A 19691-nucleotide genomic window follows, 5' to 3' on the forward strand; every position below is an offset into this window, starting at 1 on the left:
TGTCACTGTGTGAGACGTGACGGGTTCTTGTGCAGGAGAGCTTTGCGATGCCACGATGTCACCATGTCAGACACGACATGTTCTCGTGCAGGAGAGCTTTGTGATGCCACGATGTCACCGTGTGAGACATGACGGATTCTCATGCAGGAGAGCTTTGCAATGTCTGTGGCCATGATGTCACCATGTGAGACATGACAGGTTCTCGTGCAGGAGAGCTTTGCAATGCCACAATGTCACCATGTGATACACGATGGGTTCTCATGCAGGAGAGCTTTGCAGTGCCTGTGGCCACAATGTCACCATGTGATACGCAACGAGTTCTCATGCAGGAGAGCTTTGCGATGCCACGATGTCACCACGTCAGACACAACGGGTTCTCTTGCAGGAGAACTTTGCGATGCCACGATGTCACTGTGTGAGACATGACAGGTTCTCATGCAGGAGAGCTTTGCAATGCCACAATGTCACCATGTGATACACGACGGGTTCTCATGCAGGAGAGTTTTGCGATGCCACGATGTCACCATGTCAGACACAACGGGTTCTCTTGCAGGAGAACTTTGCGATGCCACGATGTCACCGTGTGAGACACGATGGGTTCTCATGCAGGAGAGCTTTGCGATGCCATGATGTCACCATGTGATACACGACGGGTTCTCATGCAGGAGAGCTTTGCGATGCCACGATGTCACCACATCAGACACAACGGGTTCTCTTGCAGGAGAGCTTTGCGATGCCACGATGTCACCATGTGAGACATGATGGGTTCTCATGCAGGAGAGCTTTGCGATGCCACAATGTCACCGTGTCAGACACGACGGGTTCTAGTGCAGGAGAGCTTTGCAATGCCATGATGTCACCGTGTGAGACACAATGGGTTCTCGTGTAGGAGAGCTTTGCGATGCCACGATGTCACCATGTGAGACATGACGGGTTCTCGTGCAGGAGAGCTTTGCGATGCCTGTGGCCACGATATCACCATGTCAGACATGACGGGTTCTCATGCAGGAGAGCTTTGCGATGCCACGATGTCACCACGTCAGACATGACGGGTTCTCGTGCAGGAGAGCTTTGCAATGCCTGGCCATGATGTCACCATGTGAGACATGGGTTCTCATGCAGGAGAGCTTTGCGATGCCATGACGTCACCATGTCAGACATGACAGGTTCTCATGCAGGAGAGCTTTGCGATGCTACAATGTCACCACGTCAGACACAATGGGTTCTCGTGCAGGAGAACTTTGCGATGCCACAATGTCACCATGTGAGACATGACGGGTTCTCGTGCAGGAGAGCTTTGCGATGTCATGATGTCACCATGTCAGACACAATGGGTTCTCATGCAGGAGAGCTTTGTGATGCCACGATGTCACCATGTGGTTTGCATTTTCATATCCACCTGTTGGAAAGGTCCTCATTCCCCAACTGTGGGGGCTGGTACACTTTACTGGCAGTGTTGACAAAAAGCCAAGCTCTGTGAAATATTTGAAGAGGTTTATTCTGAGGCAAATGTGAATACTGTGACCTGTAACACAGCCCTGGGAGGTCCTGAGAATAGCTGCCTAAAATTGCTGGGTTACAGCCTGATTTTATACATTTTAGGGGGACAGAAGTTAGAGGCAGAGATGTCAGTCAGTGCATGGAAGGTTCACATTGGTTCAGCCCAGAAAGGTCTGAAAACAGGCTTCTAGGTATAGGTGTGTTACAGGAACGGGGACCCGATCCAGACCCCAAGAGAGGGTTCTTGGATCTCATGCAAGAAAGAATTCAGGGTGAATCCATAGAGTAAAGTGAAAGCAAGTTTACTAAGAAAGTAAAGGAATAAAAGAATGGCTACTCCATAGAGCAGCCCCAAGGGCTGCTGGTTGCCCATTTTTATGGTTATTTCTTGGTGATATAACAGTCAAAGGGTGGATTCATGCCTCCCCTTTTTAGACCTCACAGGGTAACTTCCTGACGCTGCCATGGCATTTGTAAACTGTCATGGTGCTGGTGGGAGTGTAGCAGTGAGGATGACGAGAGGTCACTCTCATGGCCATCTTGGTTTGGGTGGGTTTTAGCCGACTTCCTTACTGCAACCCATTTTATCAGCAAGGTCTTTATGACCTGTATCCTGTGCCGACCTCATCTCATCCTGTGACTTAACACCTTAAGTGTCTGCGAATGCAGCCCAGTAGGTCTCAGCCTCATTTTACCCAGCTCCTATTCAAGATGGAGTTGCTCTGGTTCACGCACTTCTGACATTTCCCCCCTCCCTTTTATAAGAGAACCTTTCATCCTAAGGGTTGCAGACGGATGAAGATCCATCTTCTGTAACTTCTTCAGGATGAGTAGGGTCAGTGATACTCCTGCCTATTAAGGTCTCTTCTGTTCAGGGTAGAGAAGAGCTCAGCCAGAAAGCCTTGGAATGGGCAGAGCCTTTCATAACTCTTGAGTTCTGACAAAAGATGATATCTGAAAGATTATTAAGTGTTTAAGAAAACATTCAGTAAGCATATCCTGCATTCCTACACAAAGAGTACAACAGCAATACAACAGAATAAGCAAAGCTACACCAAGTAAACTAAATTAGAAGGCTTTCCGTGAACTGAGCAATTGGTGGAACCAAGCTGACATGGGGTTGTTGGTTGATTCTAATGTGCCCAGAATTAGAATACTGATCCAGATTTTTACATTATCCATCCCTCTTGTTTCTTCTGAGCAGCAGCCAGAGATCACTGGTTGGTTCACAGGAATAAGCAGTGTTAGCCTAAATTGCAGAAACAAACTTAAAAACAACTGATGAAACTAGAATTTAAGAAGTGTACCATAGTTCTTGAAACATAATTTCTCTCTCTAGTTTCCCATTTTCCATTTTTACTAAAGACAAATCTTGGTAAGACTGATTTTATTGTATTTGGCCTGATTGTTGTATAAAGTACAGCAAGAATAATTATTTTTCACATAAGATCTTTTTAAATTGGCTTTGATGGAACTCTGTTCGATAGAAGGAATCTCAGATAAGACTTTTTTAGAGCCAGGCCCTGCCATGGGTTTGTACCCTCAAATACCTATGAGTTGAGTAAATTGCTCTCCTCTTGAGCCTCAAGGTAGCTTGGGGCTCCCGGACCTGTTAGAAAGTGACATTCTTCACTTACCACAGGTCAGGAACCCCATACGGGGACTGTGAAGACAAGGTATGAGGCATTTCCCCAAGGGGCTTTTATTGGCTTTACAAGTCTAGTTTGATTCCTTAATGCAAAGCATCCCATTCCAGTTAAAGCCTTGGTAAAATAATCAGTTTTTCCAATTGTGTCCTGTTACAAAAGAAATCAGATTTTTATCGCACTTATGCAAATAACTGTGTTGCCATTAAATTAAGAATACTCACAAATAGTTTCCAAATTCTGGAGAAATCAGAGAGAAATATGCTTCAAATTTTGTTCACAGGAGTATATTTTACTCAATTGCTAAAAGCTATACATAGCTCAAAAGAAAAGTTTTCTCGACTCTGAAAAATGAAACAAAGGATCAGCAACATTTTAAGTAAAGTTAAAAACATTACTTCAGTTTTTTATTGGTTCAGTTAGTTAACTCCTGTTTTGCTTGATATTCATGAACATTTCAGCTCTCTATGAGAGTTCTGAAAGTTTTTCCTCCATTCTAATATCACAATTTCCAAAGTTATTAAACACCTGCATTTAAGAACACCTGTTAGAGCTCTATAGTTGGTTATAAACCGCCTTCTAAAAAGGATTAAAACAAGATAACAATTGTCTGTGGATAACAAAATGTTTTAGGGCAGCCACAATCAAAAACATGAAATTTGGTTACCTTTGTGGCATGCAATGATTTTATGTAACAATTATAATTATTAATAACATACAGTAAGTCACATTAGAATTACAGGATTTTCCCATACTTTTGGAACATATACCAATAACACATTTATACAAATAACAGCCCAAAGAAAACCAAACACCATTTCACATTTGATAATGCTTCCTGAGCGATTTTTGTACCAAATAAGCCAAATGTCACTGTTGCATTAGTGCACCGTTGATGTCAAACCCAATTAATTCTTAATGAAATCTTATAGACAAATATATTCAAACTTAATCAGTTTGGCCATAAGGTAAGATACTCATAAGCCTTTGATAACCCTTTACACATTTTTATTAAAGAGCAGATCATAGGCAGATTTTTGCTCTAAGAAAAAACGTGTTGTGCTTTTATTCCCATGTTCAGTTTACAGAAAAACTGCATAATACCCCTTTAACTTTAGCCCATTTGTTCACACACAGAATTTTTTTTACAAGATTAACTTTTCACAAGCCTTCCACAACTTGCTCAAACCTTCAGCTGGATTCTAAGTTAAAACAATCCTTTCTTTTTTTTTTCTTTTTTTTTTTTTGAGATAGAGTCTCGCTCTGTCACCCAGGCTGGAGTGCAGTGGCATGATCTTAGCTCACTGCAAGCTCCACCTCCCGGGTTCACACCTTTCCCCTGCCTCAGCCTCCTGAGTAGCTGGGACTACAGGCGCCCACAACCACGCCCGGCTAATTTTTTTTTTCATTTTTAGTAGAGACGAGATTTCACCATGTTAGCCAGGATGGTCTTGATCTCCTGACCTCGTGATCCACCCGTCTCGGCCTCCCAAAGTGCTGGGATTACAGGCATGAGCCAACACGCCCGGCCTAAAACAATTCTTTAACTCTTTAGGTAAGAAAAATTCACATTTCCTTGTCTTACAATCTTTTACCAAAAGACACATTTCACTTTTCTTACACATCTTGCATGTAAAACTTTTTTTTTAGCAGTCTTAATTACATGTGACGATGTTAATTCTTAGTGACTTTTACTCTTGGTGAAAACCTTGGTAAGCTGGGGATTCTAATTGTGTACCAGGTGTGGAACTTAGCCTAGGACACACCAGGCAGAAGTGCAGATAAGGGCTGACTCCAGCAGAGCTAGGGGCGTGGCTAACTCCACATGTCCCCGGCCTTATCTAGAATCTAATACTCCAGAGTAGGAAACTAAATAATTTTTAAAAGTCAGGCCGGGTATGGTGGCTCACGCCTGTGATCCCAGCACTTTGGGAGGCAGGTGGGTGGATCACGAGGTCAGGAGATGGAGACCATCCTGGCTAACACAGTGAAACTTTGTCTCTACTAAAAATACAAAAAATTAGCCAGGCGTGGTGGCGGGCACCTGTAGTCCCAGCTACTCGGGAGGCTGAGGCAGGAGAATGGCATGAACCTGGGAGGTGGAGCTTGCAGTGAGCCGAGATCGCACCACTGCACTCCAGCCTAGGTGACAGAGTGAAACTCCATCTCAAAAAAAAAAAAAAAAAAGTCAAAGAAGCAGTTTATGACCTTAAAGCATTTAGCAAACTTAATATCTCACCTGCATAATTTAGACCAAATGTTTACATGTTTGAAGATATTTTTATTTTGCCAATAATCTTTAAAACTCCTTCTTTCCAAAAGATTACTTAAGTCACATGAACTAAAAGGCATTACACTTTTTACTTTACTGACAAAATATTTAAGCACTTATTTTTAAACCAATTAAAGCTCTTTCATTTATAAACATCACACACATAATACATGTAAATAGACAGAAGATAAAGAACTTATTTTCCAAGCCAGGAATTGAACGCTGAACCTGGGCCACCGTTGTGAAAAGAGAAAGCATGGCCACATGGTTACAAGGTCAAGCTCCCAAGAACATAGAAGACAAGAAGGAAACCTCATCCAGCTTTTTCAGGGACCTGCAGCAAAGTTTGTAACTAACCAGTTTGCTGAGCTGTCTTGAAAAGCAGGCTTACAGGTGTCCTAAGTCCGTGCTCTATCCTAAGGTACTCCTCTTTATGACAGAACAATACAGAAAGACACGCAAAGCACACCAGACATGGTTGGCTACAGCTTAAGACTAGCCTCACAAATCCTTTATTCATTAATCAAAACTTTACAGGAGATAAACAATTATTTTTACAATTTATTCAACTAGTTTGCACAGAGAGAGAAAACATTGCCTGAGGCAGGATGGGGAAGGTGAGGCGCTCAGGGAGGTCAGAAAAAGACCCACCCATTGCAGCAACACTGAAAAGTTCAGGTGGCTGCTTGTTGGTCATGAAGGGATCTTTTCCAGCAGTCCCGTCAGCTCTCAAGTTTCCCCGTTTAGGGAGGAAAAACTCCCCAAGTCCCACAGTGCTGTACATGGCTAATTCTGTCACTCCCAGCCATCAGCAAAGAGTGCAAGGCAGATTAATCCCAAGAGAATAGCAGTTAACATCCCATAGTGCCAAACCCGTTCTTAGCCAGAAAGGACTTTACCGAGAGGGACCTTACTGAGAGGGGCCTCTAACCCCCTAAATCTGAGAAGGGACTTTAACCCTCCCGAGTTGGGCCTCTAACCCAAGGTTGGTCAAACATCCTTACCATTTCTTAAGAGGGGCCTCTAACCCACTGTCTTAGGAGCGACTCTAACTCCCCTAAGTTGGGCCTCTAACCCAATCCCATCCTTTACCCAGGTACCCCACCACTTATTCAAAGTTGGCCAATCCGTGGTGCAGTCTACTTCTTTTGGGTTGAGGGGCCTCCTCAGTATCATCCCTTCCATGATTCACCAGAAAGATGTTACCAGACCCTACCACTTACCCAAAGTTACCCTTTGGGTTGGGGGTTTCCACGCTATAGTCGCTTCTGTGGTCGCCAGAAAGATGTTACAGGAAAGGGGTCCCAATCCAGACCCTGAGAGAGGGGTCTTGGATCTCACGCAAGAAAGAATTCAGTGCAAGTTCATAAAGTGAAAGCAAGTTTATTAAGAAAGTAAAGGAATAAAAAAATGTCTACCCATAGACAAAGCAACTCTGAGGGCTGCTGGTTGCCCAATTTTATGGTTATTTCTTGATGATATGCTAATCAGGGTGTGGATTATTCATGCCTCCCCTTTTTAGACCATATAGGGTAGCATCCTGATGTTGCCATGGCACCTGCAAACTGTCATGGCGCTGGTGGGAATGTAGCAGCGAGGATGACCAGAGGTCACTCTTGTGGACATCTTGGTTTTGATGGGATTTAGCCAGCTTCCTTATTGCAGCCTGTTTTATCAGCAAGGTCTTTATGATCTGTATCTTGTGCTGACCTCCTATCTCATCCTGTGACTTAGACTACCTAAACATCTGGGAATGCAGCCCAGTAGGTCTCAGCCTCATTTTACCCAACTCATATTCAAGATGGAGTTGCTCTGGTTCACAGGTCTCTGACAGGTAGATTCAAAAATTTCCTGACTGACAGTGGGTTGAAAGAGTTAAGCTTTGTCTAAAGAGTTGAACTCAGCTTGAGTTAAGGTGGGGGCGGGGGTGGTTGTGGAAGCCAAGGTTTTTGTTATGTTGACGAAGCCTCCAGATAGCAGGCTTCAGAGAGAATAGATGTGCATGTCTCTTACAGCCCTTAAAAGGTGTCAGAGTCTCCAGAAAAAGCCTAATAAGGGAAGCAGATTCTCTACAGAATGCAGATTTCCCCCACGAGAGACAGCTTTGCAAGGGCCATTTCAACATATGTCAAGGAAATATATTTTGGGGTAAAATAGTTTGATTCCTTCAGGGCTACTGTGTGTCATGTGACGCTATACCGGAGTCCCGTTGAATTGGGTATCTTATTGCTACAAAGAGTCTGTTTTGTCAGTCTAGGATCTCTGTTTTTATTTTAATGTTGGTCAGTTGTGTCTAAATTCCAGAGCTGGGCGGGTATAATGAGGCATCCCCAACCCTCCTTCCCATTCATGGCCTGAACTGGTTTTTCAGGTTTCTTTGGGTCCCCGTGGCTGAAAGGGGACGCACTCAGTTGGCTGGGGGACTTAGAATTTTAGTTTTGGTTTACAGCAGGATTTGACGGGCATGCATATTAATCAATGTGAAAGTGTTGTCTGTGGGCGGCAGAGGGCTTGGGCTGTGTCCAGGCCACACACTGCAAGGGTGCAGCCCCCATATATGGTCCCTGCTCCTAAAGCTGTTGCCCCCACTGCAAGAGTGGAGTAGGTTGAGGTGTAGCCATGACATTCTAGAAACTACATTTTTTGTAATGGTCATTTTGAAAATAAAACATTTGAAAACACTGTGCAGCAAAAACTTGAATAATTGGAGTAAAAATGTTCATTTTAATGTCATTGCTTGCTGCCACTCATCTTCTGATTGTAAAACTAACATGTGATTGTTAGGTACTATTTTGGTAATGTAGAAAAGTTTAAAGATGAAAATAGATATCACTTATAACTCCACATGGAGAAATAGTTGCCCCTCTAATTTAATTGATTTACTCTTGGGCCACAGGGGCTCAGAATTTGATTCATTGTACTTCTTGGTTCATGCCAGTGTTCCTGCACCCAGCACTGAAGCCGGACGTTAAGTGACTTGCCCCTGCCCCAAAGTCCTCCCTGCATTCCCCTCGAGGGCCCCTGTCCCCTGGCCCTGGTGTCCGCTTTCCTCTCAGCTGCCGGGAACGTGTTAGTGTGCACTGTTCTCCTTCCCCTCACCTGTTAGCATCATGTTGGCATGCACCGTTCTGCTCACTTTCTTCCCCTCATCTGCCAGGGTCATCTTAGCATGCACCATTCTGCTCACTTTCTTCTTCTTGCCTGCTGGGATCATGTTGGCATGCACTGTTCTGCTCACTTTCTTCCTCTCACCTGCCGGGATCATGTTAGCATGCACCGTTCTGTGCACTTGCTTCCCCTCACCTGCCAGAAACAGGTTAGTGTTCGCCATTCTGCACACTTTCTTCCTCTCACCTGCCGGGATCACGTTAGCATGCACTGTTCTGCACACTTTCTTCCTCTCACCTGCCAGGATCATGTTAGCGTGCACCATTCTGCACACTTTCTTCCTCTGTGTACGTGTGTGTGGTTTTCCTTTCAGAAATGGGTCATACTCTGTGGACATCTTTTTCCACTTAAAGTGATGGCACAGCCATTTTCCCAGTCAAGTAACATGAATGTACAAGATTAGCAAACTTCCCCCTGAGAGATGGAGAGTTCAAGGCTTCTGCTCCGTGGCGGCATCCGTGCACATGCATCACTGTGCGTGAGTTGGTCCCAGTGGCTTGCTGAGACACGCTCTGCACAGGGAAGATTTCTGATACCACCAGGGTGGGAGGCAGTGGGGGCAGGTGGAGCCACAAGTGGGGATGAGAGAGCAGAGTCTAGGGCAGGCTCCTGGATGGACACCAGCTGCACTATGTATTGGATGTGGGACTTCCTTCACTGATGAAATGAATAAGAGAATCTTCCTCATCCTGCTGTTGTTGGCATTAAAATGGGTTAATGCATGAAAGCAACAGAGCCCGGCCTACAGACAGCACTTGGTAAGTCTCCTCTTCCCAGCATGTTCAACAGGAAGCCCTCATTCCCTCTAGAATGTAAGAGTCTTGCCAGCGGTGGCCTGTTTGTTCTCTGCCTGTTGCCGACCTGATAGGAACATAAAATTGGTGTCTTCTGTATAGATTTCCTTCTTATTGCCCCTCCTGTGGTTGAACATACCTTCCCCTGTGCTTGAAGTCTGTTCATATATGTTCTGCTGTGATAACTGCCCATTCTTGTTCTCTGTCTCATTTAGTTTTGAAAATATTTTGTTGGCTTGTAAGATATTTGTACATATTAAGCACAGCAAACCTGTAACATATTCACTGTAAATCATTATTCCTCATGCATCATTTGCCATTTAACTGTATTTTTTTCTTTTTGATGTAACCTGCTAAAGTTTACATTTTTAAATCAGAAATACATGCACATTTTAAGACAAAGACTGTTATGCTCTAGCCTTTGAGTTCATGCTTGGAAAGTCCTTTCCCACACCAAGATTATTTACATTTTCATCTCTTTTTCTCTGAGTACGTTTCAGTGTTTAAATGACTGGGAATGTATTTCGAGGTGTGATGTGAGACAAGGATCTGAAGTGCTTCACCCACTGAATCATCACGCACTGACCAAAATGCCACCTGTATGAGTGCTAAAATAATTGTCACTGGACCTGTGTCTGCACTGTTTAATTTTACTGTTGTTTCTCACATCAGCTTCTGTTGTTTTCATGGTTATGGTTCTCATACTTTTAATATCTGTTGGAGCAAATAAAGCCTCGTCTCTCATCTTTTCCAAAAATGTCTTATGTATGTGAACTTTAGTGTTATTTGTCAAGTCTGGGCATTCTCCCACCCCCATATTAAAGAATGTTCTCTGGAGTTTGTCTGTAGGTTTCATTTAACTTTTAGATTCACATCAGGAGAGTCTATGTTTTCATGGTAAGTGGTCTTCCCATCCAAGACTATTTCTTCAAGCTGTTTTTAATAAAAAGCTGTGTGTTTTTTGTATGTTTATTTTGGTCACCTTATTGAAACCTTATTTTAATTATGACAGTTTTTCATTGATTCTCTTTGGTTTTCCTTCTCTATCATTGGCAAATAGTGATGGTTTACCCTTACCCTTCTGATATAGTTTGGCTGTGTCCCCACCCAAATCTCATCTTGAACTGTAGTTCCCATAATCCCCACGAGTCATGGAAGGGACCTGATGGGAGGTAATTGAATCAGGGGTAGTTACCTCCACGCTGTTCTTGTGATAGTGAGTGAGTTCTCATGAGATCTGATGGTTTTATAAGGGGCTTTCCTCCTTTTAATTGGCACTTCTCCTTCCTGCCATCATGTGAAAAAGGACGTGTTTCCTTCCCCTTCCACCATGATTGTAAGTTTCCTGAGGCCTCCCCAGCCATGCTAAACTGTGAGTCAATTAAACCTCTTTCCTTTATAAACTACCCAGTCTTGGGCAGTTCTTTATAGTAGCATGAGAACGGACTAATACACCTTCCAAAACTTTTACCCATCATTTAACTTTCCTGTCTAATGGATCTGCTGCCCCTGCCGGAACAAACTTTCACACCGTGCTGGGGCACCATTGCTTGGTGTCTGCCATTATGGGAATGCCTTCAGCCTTCACATCAGCTTGATGCCATGTGGAGGGTGGACTGGAAAGACAGTCTTGCTTGGCAGCGGACACAAGTGTGTGCCCATGGCTGTGCCCACGGCCAGAAATCTCTGTGACTCACCAAGGGAGATGCCTGCAGAATGAGAGACATTTCTCACCGTGAGCATAAACACAGAGTGAGCTTCCTGCGGCTACACGGGGCCAGCTGGGATGCATGCCTGCAGAGACATCTCAAAACCACAGGCGGATGAAGAAGATAAAAATCAGCCAGACCCCATCATCTGTGAAAGCCCAGAAATATCTTGGGGTTGAGGTCTTTGCGTCTGTCACCGCTAAGGATCTTGATGGTGGCGGAGGCGTGGGAACTCTTTCATTTTAGGATGTGTAGTTGACATGGAGCAGCCTCTTGGAAACTTGGTTTGGATGCACTTCTGACGGCTCAGCCCAAGCGTGAATCACGTTCTCCCGTCATTGTGTATCCACCCCACCCTCCAGGTTTTAGGTGGTTCCAGCCCCTGGGCTGCCGGCCAGCAGGGAGTGTCCGTCTGACCAGCGTTTGGTGAACACCTAGCTACACATAGCACTGTGTGGGGACAGCATGTGCCATAGGACCACCTCCTCGTCACAAGAAACTGCCTTCCTGCTTGACTTTGTTCATGTGGGCCTTTAACTAAGACACTTCACAGGCTTTTCATGGGTCCCATGGGGCCGTGGCCCCATCTGAAGTGTGCCCCAGCCATGGGTCCCCTGGAAGTCAGGGGGTCTTGGCTTCCCTCCTTGTGTGGTGGACCCTGTGGGCTTCCTGTCCAACTTCCAACCCTTCCTCCTCACTAACAGAACCCCAGTTCTGTCCAGATTTCTCCCCGGATGTGGACAGCCCCAAGACTTGGGAAGCTGCCCTGCCCCAGCACTGGCACTGGCTCGCCTTGGCTGAAGTGCCCTAGCACCTTCCATTCCCTTGGCCCCAAGGACTGGCTCAGTGATGAGGCAAAGCCCAAGGGTCCTGTTGAGTTGAGTCTTAAAGACTGGCTGGGGATGTTGGGACAGAAGTGGCCTCTCACTTCCGGGGGACACTGCCCTGGCCACTGAGGAGCTCCAGGTGGCCTCAGCCATGTTGCCACCATGATAAGGCCGAAGCCACCCTATGGAGCGGGGCATGCCATGGGAATCACGGACCACAGTGGAAGCACAACTACAGGCCGTGACTGCAGGAAGACAGGGCCCCGGATGGACGACAACTCTTCCCTCTCTGGCTTGCAATTCTCCTGCAGAATTGACCAAATGCAACATCCTGGAAAAAGGAGGAAATGACCTGAACAGCCCAGGGTGCAGCCTTGGTCCTCCCAGATAGGATACTCGGCAACACGTCTGCTCGGTGAGCCCAGTGGTGCCCAGGGTATAAAAACAAGGGCAGAGCACTTTTGGGTCCCTCTGCAGTGCGAGGTGGGCACGCACAGATGCGACTCCGTACACCCTGGGTGGCTCTCCTGAGCCCTGGGGCCATGGCTCGAGTGGAGCCCAGGCTTCTGTTTGGACTAGCTGCCTGCCTATGAGCATCCTGTCTCTCTGTACCAGACCTAGGAACCTTGGGGGTGGCCTTCCTGGTGTGGGAGCCACCTCCTAATTGCTCGAGGCAGCTGGGCTGGGTGCGACAGACTCCTTGCATGGAGCCCCAGCATTGGCCATGGTGGGCACTGCTTGGACCCACAGGCACGTGCAGAGGAGCCCAGCTGGGTGGCTCCCCTGTGGCCCTGCCGGAGCCTCTACTCTCCATGTGAGGAGGGGAAGACGTGCTCAGTCTCTGGCCTGGGCGGGCCTGTGCTGCGTGTGCTGTGCCATGGTCCCCGGCACTCTTGCCTTTGCATTCCCCTCTGGGGCCACTTGCTGTCACGCGGCTTACATCAGAGGGTTTTCCTTGGGCTCTGGGCTTTGATCCTAAATCTGGGAAGTCGGGGCCGCTCTGCGTGAGAACCCAGAACCCGATGTCCCTGTGGCTTCCAGGAAGGCCCCACCCACCGGCACCCATTCAAGTGCAAGGACTGAACTCAGCTCATTTCCATCCCACCAGCCTGTCCAGTGGCCGCCCAGGAAGGGACTTGGTTTGCTTTGCGATGCTTGGAGGAGGATGCCCCAGCTCCGCAGTGATCAGTGGGAGCCCCATGTTGTGTTGCGAAGGGAAAATGTGCAGTGACTTGTGGAAGGACCTTCCTCCATTCACCCCCTCCATTTACACCCATGCCTAGGAGATAGAAGAGGAGGTTTGCTCAGTCCCGGGGGTCTCTGTGCCCAGCCACTGCACTGAGTTGGGAGCAAGATTTGCTCAACCTTTTATGTGGTTCACAAGCTCCATCTGAATTCTTTCAAGCAAGGAGGCCCACATTGTGCTGAACTGTTTGCTTTGCAAGAGAAAACACACGTCTAGTCTTACAGGGCCGAGCACTTGGGGAATGAAAGCAACCCAAGAACAGCTGCCCACGCATCCTCCCTGGGTGTTTGTTCTTCGATGCGTTATTTGTTTGCCAAAAATTCTTGACATCTCTTGAATTGTTTTTTTCTTTGCTTCAGAGCAAGGCTTCTAAAAACAAAATACTTTTTTAGGAACATTTTCCTATGTCGTCGTCCTTAAAGACCCTGGTCGAAGTCTTTGCTGCCAGCCTTTGGGACGTGGCACAGGAGCGTATAAAGCAGACAGGCTTGGGAGTTAGGCCCAGGTTCAAACCTTAACTTTGTCATTTGCTGTGAAATGGCACGTTGGGAACATTTCTTAACCTTTCCAAATTGGTTTCCTCCTTTGTAAAGGTTGTAGAACTCCCGGCCTTCCAGAGTCCTAAGCATGGGCTGACGTAATATATGTGAAAGTCTCTAACAGTCCTGAGCACACAGAGGGGCTGTGGCTAGACTGGACCCTAGGAGCTGGGCCCAGGAATCTGTACTCCTTCCTGTACCCTTAGACGGTTCTGATGGCCACAGTCTCAGGACCTCTGCCTATTCACTGGGCCTGAATTCTGAGGAGGAAAGGGGGGTGGTCGGTGTCCCTGGGGGCAGGGGAGGGGCCGTCCGTGCACTGGTGAAGCTGCTGAGCTGAGGCCAACAGTCCCGCCCTGTGTTCTCTGTGCCCTTGCCCATGTGTGCCCAGGCCGGCTCTGCTCTCGGCTTCCGGTTCTCCCTCCTCAGTATGGCGCTTTCTCGGGATCTAGGGTGGCCACAGTGTGAGCTCTGGGCGGGCCCGGGTCCTGCACAAAAGGCCTGGCCCCTGCGGAGCCTGCGGCCTTTGTATCTGTGTGAGCACCACCCCCACACACCCAGCCATCTAGGCCTTCCCAACCCAGGATGGCTGGGAGGCGCTTCCCCTCTGTGCCCTCCCCACCCTTCCCCACGTCCCTGACCAGCAGCCTCTGCATGGATGTGAACATAGTATAGGCGGCAAGACTCGAGTTTCCCCTGGCGTCGGGGTCACAGGAGCCTGACACCTTCCAACCCAGCTGTGGCCTGTTCTCCAGAAGGAATCACTTGGTGTGCCTCTGTTATCATCGGCTGCAGCAGCCCCAGCCCTCACGACAGCACTGACTGGGCCTGGCCACTCCTCTCAGCGGCCTGGAAGCTCATGGAGCCCAGGGCCCAGGTCCGGAGGGTCCCTGTCTCCAGCTCCCAGCACAGGGCCGCACACAGACACCGGGAAAGCACTCAGCAAGCCCTGGAGTGGAATGGGTGAATGATGAACAAGTGAAGTGAGTGAATGAAGAAATGAGTTAATGAATTAAAGGAATGAATTGAGCAGGTGTAGATGGTGCAGCAGGAAGGGGGCCATGCTGGCCACTGCGCCAGTGCTGCACTTCCAGTTGGTCTCTGCCCTCCCCACAGGAGACACAGGCTCTGCTGTCCCCCCACTATGGGCTGTGCATGAGGGGCCGGCTCCCCTCTGTCCCCCTGACCAGGGATGGGTGTCTCCTTGCTGTGCCTCTCACAAGACCTGCCCATGAGGTGTTCAGCCAAGGTCTGTGGTGAGCAGAGGAGCTTGGATGGAACCACCTCTACACCAAGCAGGACGTGTGGGCAGCCACAGAAATCTTGCTGCAGTATGCCATGGCTAGGTGGATTCTGCCAACCCGGGAGAAGTCCACTCTTCCTCTTGCAGGATCATTGCATTTTAAATTCTTTAAAAACCATCACCAGGAAAAAAAATTTTAAAAGCTGCGGCTCCCTTCCAGTCCTATTAAATGAGCAAATGCTCTTTCCAGAGGTCCTTACTTGCCAATTACAGTAACTGAGGAATTTTTTAAGGTATGCATTTCTTTTCGCATATAGGAATCCTGCATAAAATAACAGAGCACCGAAGAAAGATTCTGAAACTGCCAAGGGAGGTCGGCCCGCTGCCCTCGGCCTCTAGCACTCTGCATGGGATCCTGGCCTCTGGGTGCAATGTGCTAGAGCTGGGCTTCAGAAACATAGGTTCCTCCTGGCCCCTCCAGAAGTGAGGTCAGCATGGAAGAAGCCACTCCAGGGAGGAGGCGACCCTCTGCCTCTTCTGAGGGAGAGGAGGTCGGCAATAAAGACCTTGAAGGCACTGGGTCTTCCTTTGCAAACAATGCTATGGGAGTCCTGGCTGTTTACATCCTTCCCTGGAGTGATGACCACACAAGGTGTTACAGGCTCAATTGCGTCCCCTACAATTTGTATGTTGAAGCCCTAACCTCCAGGAGTGCAGCGGCGGGATCTTGGCTCACCGCAAGCTCTGCCTCCTAGGTTCAAGCGATTCTCCTGCCTCAGCCTCCCGAACAGCTGGAACTATAGGTGTGTGCCACCAGGCCTCGCTAATTTTTTTTGTATTTTTAGTAGGGACAGGGTTTCACCAAGTTTCATCAGGATGGTCTCTATCTCCTGATCTCATGATCCACCCACCTCTACCTCCCAAAGTGCTGGGATTATAGGCGTGAGCCACCATGCGTGGCCAAGACAGGGCTTTTTAAGAGGTGATTAGGCTGGGCATGGTGGCTCACACCTGTCATCCCAGCACTTTGGGAGGCCGAGGTGGGTGGATCACCTGAGGTAGCGAGTTTGTGACCAGCCTGACCAACGTGGAGAAACCCTGTCTCTACTAAAAATACAAAATTAGCCGGGTGTGGTGGCACATGCCTATAATCCCAGCAACTCGGGAGGCTGAGGCAGGAGAATCGCTTGAACCCGGGAGGCGGAGGTTGCAGTGAGCTGAGATTGTGCCATTGCACTCCAGCCTGGGTGACAAGAGCAAAACTCTGTATCAAAAAAAAAAAAGTGATGAAGGTAAAGTGAGGTCGTCAGAGTGGGTTCTAATCCAGTCTGACTGGTATCCTTATAAGAGATGAGGACACAGACACTCACAGAAGGATGACCAGGTGAGGACACGGAGAGAAGGTGGCATCTGCGAGCCGAGGAGAGAGGCCTCAGGAGAAACCAACCCTGCCGACACCTTGGTCTCAGACTCTCAGCCCCCAGAGCTGAGAAAATAAATGTCTGTTGTTCCAGCCTCCAGTCTGTGGAACCCCACTATGGCAGCCCCGGCAGACTCATATTCATTCCCTGTGGGATTTTTGTGAGCCCAGCCAGGGACCAGATGATTCCACCTATTTTTATTTTATTATTTTATTTTATTTGATTGAGACAGGGTCTCACTCTGTCACCCAGGCTGGAGTGCAGTGGCACGAGCTCAGCTCACCACAACCTCTGCCTCCCAGGCTCAAGTGATTTCTCCTGCCTCAGCCTCCCGAGTAGCTGAGATTACAGGCACCCGCCACCATACCCAGCCAATTTTTGTATTTTTTAGTAGAGACGGGGTTTCACCAAGTTGGCCAGGCTGGTCTTGAACTGCTGACCTCAAATGATCCACCCACCTCACCCTCCCAAAGTGCTGGGATTACAGGCCTGGGCCACGGCGCCCAGCTGATTCCACCCATTTTAGATAAGGAAACTGAGGCAGAGAGAGGCTTAGTGGCTCATCTGAGGTCCCTCTGACAGTGGGGCACACCACACCCTGGGGCCAAGTTTCAACTTCTGGTCCAGGCTGTCACCTCCCAGAGGAAAAAAATCACACGGTTCAGGGCTACTGGATGATACAGGATGTTCAAGGGAAGCTGTGAGGAGGCATGTGCAAGGCTGGGACGACCAGGGTACAGCTGGGGCCTGATGCAGAAGCCAGCGAGCTGCCATCTCACTTCCTCTTCCACCAGCTCTCCAGCCTCCAGAGCCCATCCTCCAGTGAGGACGTGGGCCATAGGAGGTCAGGAGCTGGGATGCAAACTCAAGTTCACCGGGCTCCAAAGTGCACTAGGCTGTCGCTGGAGAGAAATTGCAAGCAATTTATGATTTACAGGGTCGTTCATGCACGTTATCTGATACCATCACCTCATGCCCGTCACAAGGTCGGGATGAGCCCCGTTTTCCAAATGAGGAGACTGATTTCTAGAGATCTCAAGTGACCAGCCTATAGCCCCTGAGTGAGGGAGGAGAGGAGCCCTCGCTGCCTCTGCCCCGGTCTCTGCCCCAAATGAGGAGCTCTCACAGGACTGGGCACTGGGCACTGGGCGTGGGGTAGGGGCCCTTCCAGTGCTGACACTCAATGCATCAGAAGGAGGTGCTGCACCACCCATCCCCCCACCGTGTGCTACAGAGAACCACAGGCAAGGGGCATGGAGACGACTCAGTGCTGTGGGCTCTGGACGTTCTGCAGCAAACTCCTCCTTCTAGAAGGTTCCTTCCCTCCGCCCTCACTTCTGAGATGGGGCTGAGTCCATGGAGGTACACGGGGAATTGATACCTGGTGCCACAGAACACAGTTGGGTGATTCTTTCTGATCCTGAGTACTTGGGGCAGGCAGGGTTTTAAAGACTCAATCTAAGGAGCATGTCAAGGAACAGATTCAAGGTAGGCTTGGGGTGGTCCACCCTCACCAGGACCCGTGGAGAAACAGGCAGCAGCTGGCAGCTCAGACCTCCTTCGGCTTCCCTACGGGGGCATGCTCTCTAGCTTTGTGGTGAGGTGAGCCTACCCTAACCCTAACATTAACCCTAACCCTAACCCTAACCATCACAGAAAGTGCACGGGGCAGAAAGGCGGAGGCTTGCAGTTCTGGTGGCATCTCTGTAGGGACCTCGGTTTTAGGCCCTGCCTCAGTTCCCCTGCAGCCACAATGATGAAGAGGATAACAGCTCTGGGAACGCTGCTCCCTGACCCCCAGTCCAGGCGTCCCACCCCAGGCCTGCCTGGCCCACACACCAGGAGTTTGGGGAGCCAAGAGGACACTGCTCAGGAAGCTGTGACACCATCCCCAGCCCAGGGGACAGGAGCCCTTTGTGGGGACAGCATGAGGCCGGCGTGGCTCCCTGCCCAGCTGCTGGCCTCAGCCCCGTCTGGTCTGTGTTTGCTCACCGTCTTCCTGAAGCCAGGCTGGAGAAGCGCCCCCGGGCCGGCCGCCGGCGGTGATTTCCTTTCCCTGAAGTGCTCCAAGACCAGGCTGGTTTCCACAAACTCCAGCCCCCAGCTGGGCTCCATACTTGCCTGACGTGACCTTGAAACTCTAGGATAATGAGATTCAGAGGCACAAGAGGGCTGTGATGGCGGCTGTCCATCAGCTCCAGCCTTGCAGGCCCTCCTCGCCTCCCTCACCCTCCAGAGACCCCTCCCCAACTTCTCCCAGCCCCTTCCCCCATTTTAACCCAATGTTCACCCCTCATCCCTCCTGACCCTCCCCTACATCTACCCAGTCCCCTTCCCATCCAGCCAGCCCTTCCCACCATCTCCATCCAGTGCTCCCATCCCTCTGGTTCCACCCCCAAATATACCCAGAGCATCTCCACATACACCCCAGCTCATCGCCTGGACACACCCAGCGGCTTTCCCACCTCCATCCAGCCCCTTTCGCAAGGAGCCATTTATCCAGCAAATACCTACTAAGTGTTTGCTATGTGCTGGGCTCTGAACAAGTGAGTAATTGGGGGTGCTACATGGTACACCGTGTTTGAACTCCCCAGCAGAGGGCCAGCCTCCGGAGGCACAGGTTACTGTGGCTCCGCACCTCCCGCTGCCTGGCTCTCAGGAGGCAGGGGAACCTGAGGCAGTGTGCCAGGACAGGTGGCACCTAAGAGGGCCTTTGGAAATCTTCTGGCTCTCCCACGGTTCTGTATATGGGGAAACTGAGGCCCAGAAAGAGCCAGGAACGTGCCTCCCATCATACAGCAAGGACCCGGGCCCCGGCCCTGCATCCAGTGCCCCCTGCCAACGAGAGGGTTCTGACGACAAGTGTGCTCGGCCACACGCCAGAGCAAAGTCCAGGGCCGGCCGGCGAGGTAGCACGCGTGTCACAGCGGGATGTGTCAGGACTGTCCTCTAAACAGTGATCCCAAACACGCCAGCCAGCCCCAGCGGTGCCGATCACGGGCAAGGGGGAGCAGGGCTGTGCGGAAGCAGGGCTGTGAGGCAGCGGGGCTGTGAGGCAGCAGGGCCGTGCGGGAGCGGGGCCGTGCGGGAGCGGGGCCGTGCGGGAGCGGGGCCGTGAGGCAGCGGGGCCGTGCGGGAGCGGGGCCGTGCGGGAGCGGGGCTGTGAGGCAGCGGGGCTGTGCGGGAGCGGGGCTGTGAAAGAGGCCGGTCAAGGATCAGAGTACACCGGTCACGGTCAAGAGATCTTTATTTGAGGTATCAAGCGGAGAAGGAAGAGAAGAGAAGAGAAGAGAAGAGAGCTGCTGGTGTGCTGGGTTTTATATCCC

Source organism: Symphalangus syndactylus, chromosome 16 (assembly GCF_028878055.3).
Source record: "Symphalangus syndactylus isolate Jambi chromosome 16, NHGRI_mSymSyn1-v2.1_pri, whole genome shotgun sequence".
NCBI classification, from domain to species: Eukaryota; Metazoa; Chordata; class Mammalia; order Primates; family Hylobatidae; genus Symphalangus; species Symphalangus syndactylus.